Consider the following 8,402-nt stretch of genomic DNA (forward strand, 5'->3'; position numbering starts at 1 on the left):
ATAAATGTGAATGTAGCAACATTTGGTAGTCCACATGTGTTACATAGCCATACTACACTGTCTCTACCTTAGTCACGGTATGTTTTTGGGCCAATGTTTAAGCAAGCACTGTGAAACCAGACTTCACAGTCTTCACACTGAACGGCTTTTGCATTCCAGGTGACTCTTTTGTGACACACACCGCATGGGTAGTTTCCCGGACCGGGTTGAATTTCTATGTCTCCACATTGTATAATAATAAGATACATGAATATATTAGCCTTTAAATTGTAACAGGAAAGTTTGTGTGACTTTTTATTTATAGCAAAATTTATGGCTACGCTTGACGGAAAATCATCACCGTCTGTAAAAAGTTTTGCAAATATTGTTTCATCATTTAAAGTTTGTGGTGAGGGATGTTCTTTCACACCGTAACAACCAAAAATCGTCAAGATTGTTAGAATTACAGCACAAGAAAACATGTGAATATTTTTACAGGTGCAAACATCCGCCCTGCGCTGACTTCGTGCGCAGACGGTCATTGTAATGGCGGTGGGTGGGGTACCGCTGTTCAAAAGTTCACGTGGAAGTTCTCCAAAGATATGGACTCTTGCGATGAATTACTGGTTTCCCTCGTTCCTATGTTTCTTCTGGGGGCTGTAGGGTCTAATAATACAAACGCTTTTAGGCCTGAATAGATGAAAAGAATTATTTTCCTTCGCCGATGTCGGAACACGCCACTCTACAAAGGGGCACTACTGTCTTATGTTAAATAAATACGCAAAGTTATAATGATAGCTAAACCATAAAATGAAGATATATTAGATAATTTTTGAAATGCTTGGTTGAATTATAAAGATAAGAAACAAACACAAGGTTTAGTTTAAAATTTCATTATTATAATTTGATTTATCTAATGTAAGCTGGAAGAGAAAAACTGCATATTTTATCTAATGTATAATGTATTGGACGAAATCTTTTTGACGTATAAGATTTTTAAAATGTAGCTATAATGAACTTATAACTTGCTTAATTATTCTACAGCGGCTCCAAAACAGCAATTGTTGCTCTTTAAATATTTTATAAATTGTTAAAATAATTCCTTCCTAAAAACAACATTCTTCAAAGAACTGACACGATAAACACATTATCTAATGAACTACTCTTGATACTTTCTACATGTTAAGAAATTAAATTTGTTCCGTTGAAATAGACAATTAGTAATGAAATTCTTCTATTTAAGTTTAACAGGAATCAAATGTTGAATAATTTTATAGAGAAATTAGAAACCTAATGATCGTTATACAAGACGAATTCAAATGAAATATTGCAGATCCTTTTTTATTGAAAATGTTCATGACCGTTAATTACTTTGCACATCAGCCTTAATATCGTCTGCATATAAAATGAAATATCTGGAGAAAACGACAGTCTATATAAAAAGTATCATTTTAATTTTTGAAATATGACCAGATAGTATGATAGTAGTAGGTTTTATACCTTTCCACTTTGTAAAATGAGTGTTTACTTTTTCAGGACCGTTTACTAAAGAATTGAACAGGTATCGAAGAGACATGATGCCTAACTTAATACATATGGTGAATGTACAGTAAAATGAATTAAAAAGATAATGAATCTTTTGCCATAATTGTTTTTAATTGAGTATTATATTTCACATAAAATCAAATTTCTCATGAACTATTCTATAGATATCCGTCATCATGTATCTGTAACGTTCAATTGATTAAAAACAGAAGGGGACAGTCATCTATTGTTATTCTTTTGTTTTGTTCTGTATTTTTATCAGTGCAATTTTTAATTTTAAATGTCTGGTCAATTACCATTATAATTATTATAATCAATCTTAAGAAAATAATTAAGCTCGTCTTGATAATGAAAAAGTGAGCATAATGTCACTTTTATAATATTGACAAAAATAAATAAATAGAATGCTACTGTGCTGTTATATTGTACAGAAGTTAACAAAATGTTAACTGCCATTAATTTATATCAAATAAACACACCATAGAACCCATTAACATTAAGACGCTACAAACACGAGACATTACAATATATCCAAACAAATTTCACAGTAATTCTATATGCATCCAAACAGATATCTGTCAATAGATTCAATGCCTTCCTTTTAAAATATCGTGGGAGTATCAGCTCATAAACTTCATTTTAATTTTATTCTCATAATGCAGTGCAAATGAGTTTTCCACTCAGACATGGCGGAAACATATTGTAAGACGGTATTGTGAGAAAGGAACTTAATTGTCCGATATATCCTCAATAAAAATGTTTTATGATAACAATAAAGATTGCTGAGTCTAAATATATCAGACTGAGTGAAAAAAGAGCTTAACAATATTTCTGGGTGAATCAGTATCCGGTCTATACATAATGTTAGATATAAATGGAAAATAATAAACTGTGAAATGGAAAAAGCAAATAACTATTTTGTATCCGTCTCCTATCTCCTAGTTTGTCATGTTTCATTTTCATTTGAGGGCTTGTTCTGTTTTCCAATTTGATAGTCTTCAAGAATTGACAAAGGTACGTGTTGAAACAGGTGAATGCAAAGGATATCTGTCTATTGTCAATTGTCGTTTGGTGAAACATGAATTAAAATGGGAAATTTATGATATATGTATATACTTTCTGAGTGAAGTTGTGTCATAACGGAAAAGCTTTAAACGGTATTCAGACCTTTGCCCAGAAATATACAGTGCATATTAAATTACAATATTCTGAAGCATGTTACAATGGTATAAATCCAACACGTTTAGACAATGTCATTTATGTAGGTAAGCAACCTCAAAATGATTAAGTTTGCTGAAAACTAGTTTCAATTCAACTTACACAGACAAATTCAACAATATTGGGTCTACACCAAGTCAGTTAATTACAGGTTCCACAATTATGATACTTAAGAGCTATCATCGGCTAACATGCAAAACAGTTAACTGAACATAAAATTAATTTTGCTAACACACATTTCTTTAACTAAGGAAATATGCAAATTCCGCAGTTTTCAGAAATACCATAATGTGTTTCCCAAAGGTCATGTCCACATGTTGAAAACGAACGAATTTAAACGGAATTTAACCAGCATTATTTTTAGAAAGACGTCTAAAAGACTTATGTTATATGTAACTGATAATGATCTTTATTATGTTTTATTTGCAAAATGCAAACACGAACAAAATGGGTTATTATAGCGTTTATCCGCCTTTAATATGTGGAAGACTCAGTGTAGGGCGTATTTGTTTAGTAAACAAATTAAGTAATGACACAGTACATTGTTCTCCTTGCTCAGAAGAAGATACATCGCAGTGGCCTTTTATGTTTTTTTTATTCAGTTCTGCAGTTATTGCTTTGGTATAAAAATATGCATTCGTTATTAGATAATGTTTAATATCACTTCCATCATCAATGGCTGCTTATTCATCAAATTGTTGTAAATTTCCTTTTAAGAAGTTTCTAAGGACTAACAAGTGGTTTATTTTCATTTGTATTACTACAGCTTTAGCACTTATTTTCACTGATAAAGATCTATCCTACAATTTGAATTTCTTCAAATTGTCACGGCAATAAAAATAAATAAAACGATCTTTTAATGTTGTTTATTTTGATGATTAAGCATGTTATTGCCTCAATATGAATTTCATTTTTCGAATGAAATTGTATTTTTTCTCCCCAATACATGATGATAACATACAGTACTGTAAGGAATACAATTATATTGCCATGATATCCCCTACCAGAAGAAAAAATAAACAACTTATTAGTATAGTCAAAAGTTTATACTTAATGTTAAGAATGAAATTTAAATTTGCCTTAAATATTGCAAAGACTGCCTCAACTCTTTTTATATAAATTGAACGTTACAAATAAATTCTAAATCTTATTTAAAAAAAATGTCACTGTGCTACGATATATATTTACTGTTCATGCGAAGTTAATTTTAAACCGAAGGCAGAAAATAACAACAAAAAACAACAACAAAACAAAAACAACAAAAACAACAACTTATTTTGTCGTTCGCTAACTATATATCATTAGATGAGCATCATGTCGCTATTAAAAGGCGCAGTATCATCCTATCTATTTAATATATATTTTTTAAAACATATTATTACAATAAGAAGTGATATGCTCAGTTTCGTTTATGTTTTTTTTACTTTTAATAACATACGAATATTCTTTCACAACATTGACAGCTTACTAAACAAAATTCATTGTAAGACAAGGTAGCAACGTTTATTTATTTCTTCAATGATTAAACATGAAATATAAGGTAATGTAAGATTGCTACACTAACAAATAAATGTGACAAAAGTACAGGATAGAGTTGAAAAACAAGAGCCGGTTGAACCGGGTGATGCTCCCCGAATAGGTTTTGGACACAGGAAGGTATACCTCTGTTGTGTCAGAGTTATGTCACAGACAAAGTTCAAAGGGTAAAAACAACCCAAATATTGTGCACGACACATTGTCTAAATATGGTGATCATTTTTGTGAAATAGTTGTAAAATCCGATTTCAAATAACAAAGTTATGCGCCTGACATTATTTTGCTGCAAGGTCATGCTGTCACCTTGACCTTCAACGTAGTGACCTAAATGTTGCATGCGACACGTCGATTCAATATGGTGATCATTTCTGTGAAATAGTTGTTAAATCCGACTTCCAGTAACAAAGTTATGGGCCGGACACGATTTTGCTGCAAGGTCATACCGTGACCTTGACCTTCAAGGTAGCGACCCTAATGTTGCGCGCGACACAATGTCTCATTGTGGTGATCATTTCTGTGAAATAGTTGTAAAATCCGACTTCAAGTAATGAAGTTATGTGCCGGACACAATTTTGCTTCAAGGTCATGCTGTGACCTTGACCTTCAAGGTAGCGAGCCAAATGTTGCGCATGACACGCCATTTTAATATGGTCATCATTTCTGTGAAATAGTTTAAAAATCTGACTTCAAATAAGGAAGTTATGGGCCGGACACGATTTTGCTGCAAGGTCATGCTGTGACCTTGACCTTCAAGGAAGCGACCCACATGTTGCACGCGACACATCGTCTCAATATGGTGATCATTTCTGTGGAATATTTTTTAAATCCGACTTCAAATAACAAAGTTATGGACCGGACACGATTTTGCTGCAAGGTCATGCTGTGACCTTGACCTTCAAGGTAGCGACCCAAATGTTGCGCGCGACATGTCGCCTCAATATGGTGATCATTTCTGTGAAATATTTTTAAAATCCAACTTCAAATAACAAAGTTATAGACCGGACACAATTTTGCTGCAAGGTCATGCTGTGACCTTGACCTTCAAGGTAGCGACCCAAATGTTGCGCGCGACACGTCGTCTCAATATGGTGATCATTTCTGTGAAATATTTTTAAAATCCGACTTCAAATAATGAAGTTATGGACCGGACACGATTTTGCTGCAAGGTCATGCTGTGACCTTGACCTTCAAGGTAGCGACCCAAATGTTGCGCGCGACACGTCGTCTCAATATGGTGATCATTTCTGTGAAATATTTTTAAAATCCAACTTCAAATAATGAAGTTATGGACCGGACACGATTTTGCTGCAAGGTCATGCTGTGACCTTGACCTTCAAGGTAGCGACCCAAATGTTGCGCGCGTCACGTCGTCTCAATATGGTGATCATTTCTGTGAAATAATTTTAAAATCTGACTTCAAATAACAAAGTTATGGGCCGGACACGAATTCGGGACGTACGTACGGACTGGACGGATGGACGGACGGACGGACAACCCGACGACTATATGCTCCCCCGAAATTTTTTCGGGGAGCATAAAAAATACAGAGTAATAGTTGCCACATGAAACGTGTTTCAAACTTGTTAAATCAAACGTTTCAAACATACTTGTTTAATGGAGAATACGAAAAAAGGAAAAGAAAAAGAAAGGGGAAAAAAAAAAGATTTCGAAACACGGTCGAAGTATATTCAATTACCAATATTTCATAATTCAATGTGTCTGGTAAAAGAATAAGTGTATAAGGATTAAAACGTCAAGTATTGTCTTGACCTATTATTCAACTAAAGTCGTACGTTTCCTTAGAGATAAAATGATGCTGTTACTTTTTTATATAAGTTATGTTATGTCCCCTTCCAATGATCTTTCTCAGAACTGTCTCTTTGAAATGATTTAATACAAAACGATATATAATTTAATCTTCTAAGGGTTCATATAAATATGTGAATTGCATTTAGAATCTATGTACAATATTGTTTACTTTTAGCTATCGGTAATTCAATATAGAATCAAAACAATTCTTGTACATCATTGTCGCTGCATGCATACGTGTATCTCACACTTCACTTGTGTTAGGATCACATTTGGTTATCTTATATAGCACGTGAGCACTTTCAGTATTGGCAGTTCTTTTTCTTAAATCATAGTTTAAGCTTATACTAGTAACAATTAAACTGACTTCTTATATAGTAGGCAATATGTCAGTAGCAACATTGTTCTCCTTTAACCATATTTGGTATCACTGAATACAGAAATGATACAACTTCCTTTAATCACATCAATCTTTCTTTTTTGACAAAGTCAATCTTTTTTTCTACTCCAGAAACACAAGAAGATATAGTTACATTAAAAATAAAATATAATATTAGATGAGAATCATTTATACACATTCAGAAAAATTCAACAAATTAATTAACATATGCATTTTTGTTGTATTCGCTGTTGCTTCATCTGATATTAAAAATGCATGCACAGCAGTTTTTTATTTGCTTGTAATTTCATTTTTAAATATATTGGTTCTAGACAATCTCTAACAGAACTATTAAAGAAAAGTATAAAAATTCAAAAAAGCCTCCCTTTCCCGGAATTTTTAAAATTTTTCAATGCTTTTTGGCAAAAAATTTTATTTTAAGGGGAAGTTTAAAATGAGGTAAAAGCAAAAATTTTGTTTAATTAAATTAAGATTTTGGGTTTTTTAAAGGGAATTTTGCAAATCCCCCTTAAATTTTAATTTAAAAAAAAGAAAACATTTTTTTTCTTAAGTTTTTTGGTTTTCTTTAATTAAATTTTTTAAAAAATTATCAAATCTTATTTTTTATTTAAATTTTTAAACCATGCCCCCCGGCAAATCCTTCTGAAATTAATTTTGTCAAAAACCCATTTTAAAAAAATTTTTTCACAATTTTTTAATAATTTTGCGGTTTCGTTTGCTAAAATTTTCGTTTTTTTTCAAATTGATTTTATATAGGTTAAAACCCCAAACCCTTTACCCCAAAAATAATTTCAAAAATGTTTCCCTTAAAAAAAAACTTTTTTTTCCCCCAAAAAACAAAAAGGGTTTTAATTTTAAATAGTTAAACATTGTTTAAACTAAAAAACCCTTCCGGCGAAAAATTTTTAATTTTTTTCCCACTGTTTTAAATTACAATAACATACTCCTTTTTTTTTTTTTTTTTCATTTAACGAAAATTTCCCCCCAAGGAAAAACCTGTGAATTCGCCCCTTGTCTTTCCTTAAAATATCTTACAAAAAATTAAACGATTTTTCATTAAACGCCCTTCCCCCTTTCCCTTCCTAACCCTTTTTTTTTTTCTTTAAAAAAAAAAAAAAATTTAAAAAAGCAATATTTTCACTTTCCTTTTCGTTTTTGGAAGAAAAAAATTTTTTGTAAACAGAAAAAATTTACAATTTCGCTAAAAAAAGCCCAAAACGGGCCCCCTTTTTGAAAATGTGGGCAGGCTCGGGTTTATTAGTTTTGTTCAGGGTTGAAACTGTAAAATTTGGAAAACTCCCCCGCCCACCCCCCTAGCACTGGTTTAAAAGCGGGAAATTCAACATTTAAACATGAAAAAAGAGTCCCCTTTGCAAACAGAAAAAATGTTATACTAAACAGTAAAAATTGTCAAAAAAATTTAGGGCCGTTTACTCAGAAAACAAAACCCACTCCCCATTATCATATTTCTATCACGGGGACTAAAACCCAAAAAAAAATTTCCCTTTTTTAGACATATTCGTTTTTAAAATTTATGTGGATTAAGAGTGTCGATTACAATTATGTGTAAATTAATTTCTGCGATCATTTAATAATATTTTAATTTTGAATTCATTTTCAAAAGTTTTATGAAAATTAGCATCAATCTTGAGGTATGCGTTTACGTAAATATCATGTTTTAAGCATATGAATTACAAGCAGACGCAAATGTTTTCAAAGTTGTAATTCTTTTTTTTTAAGATATTTCTCATTTATCCCTTTGAATATAGCTGTTGAGAATTGTTTTTGTTTTTCTATAACATAAAGGTTGATACTTTTAAATATCATGCACATGAAATAAATTTTGAGCTAGAGTAAGTTAGGAATAATTTTCCTTGTCATGCTTTTTGCAAAGATCGGATTTTTCTTCATTATC

This window comes from Ruditapes philippinarum, unplaced genomic scaffold, assembly GCF_026571515.1.
Source record: "Ruditapes philippinarum isolate M1 unplaced genomic scaffold, ASM2657151v2 ctg3790_1_1_1_1, whole genome shotgun sequence".
Lineage (NCBI taxonomy): Eukaryota > Metazoa > Mollusca > Bivalvia > Venerida > Veneridae > Ruditapes > Ruditapes philippinarum.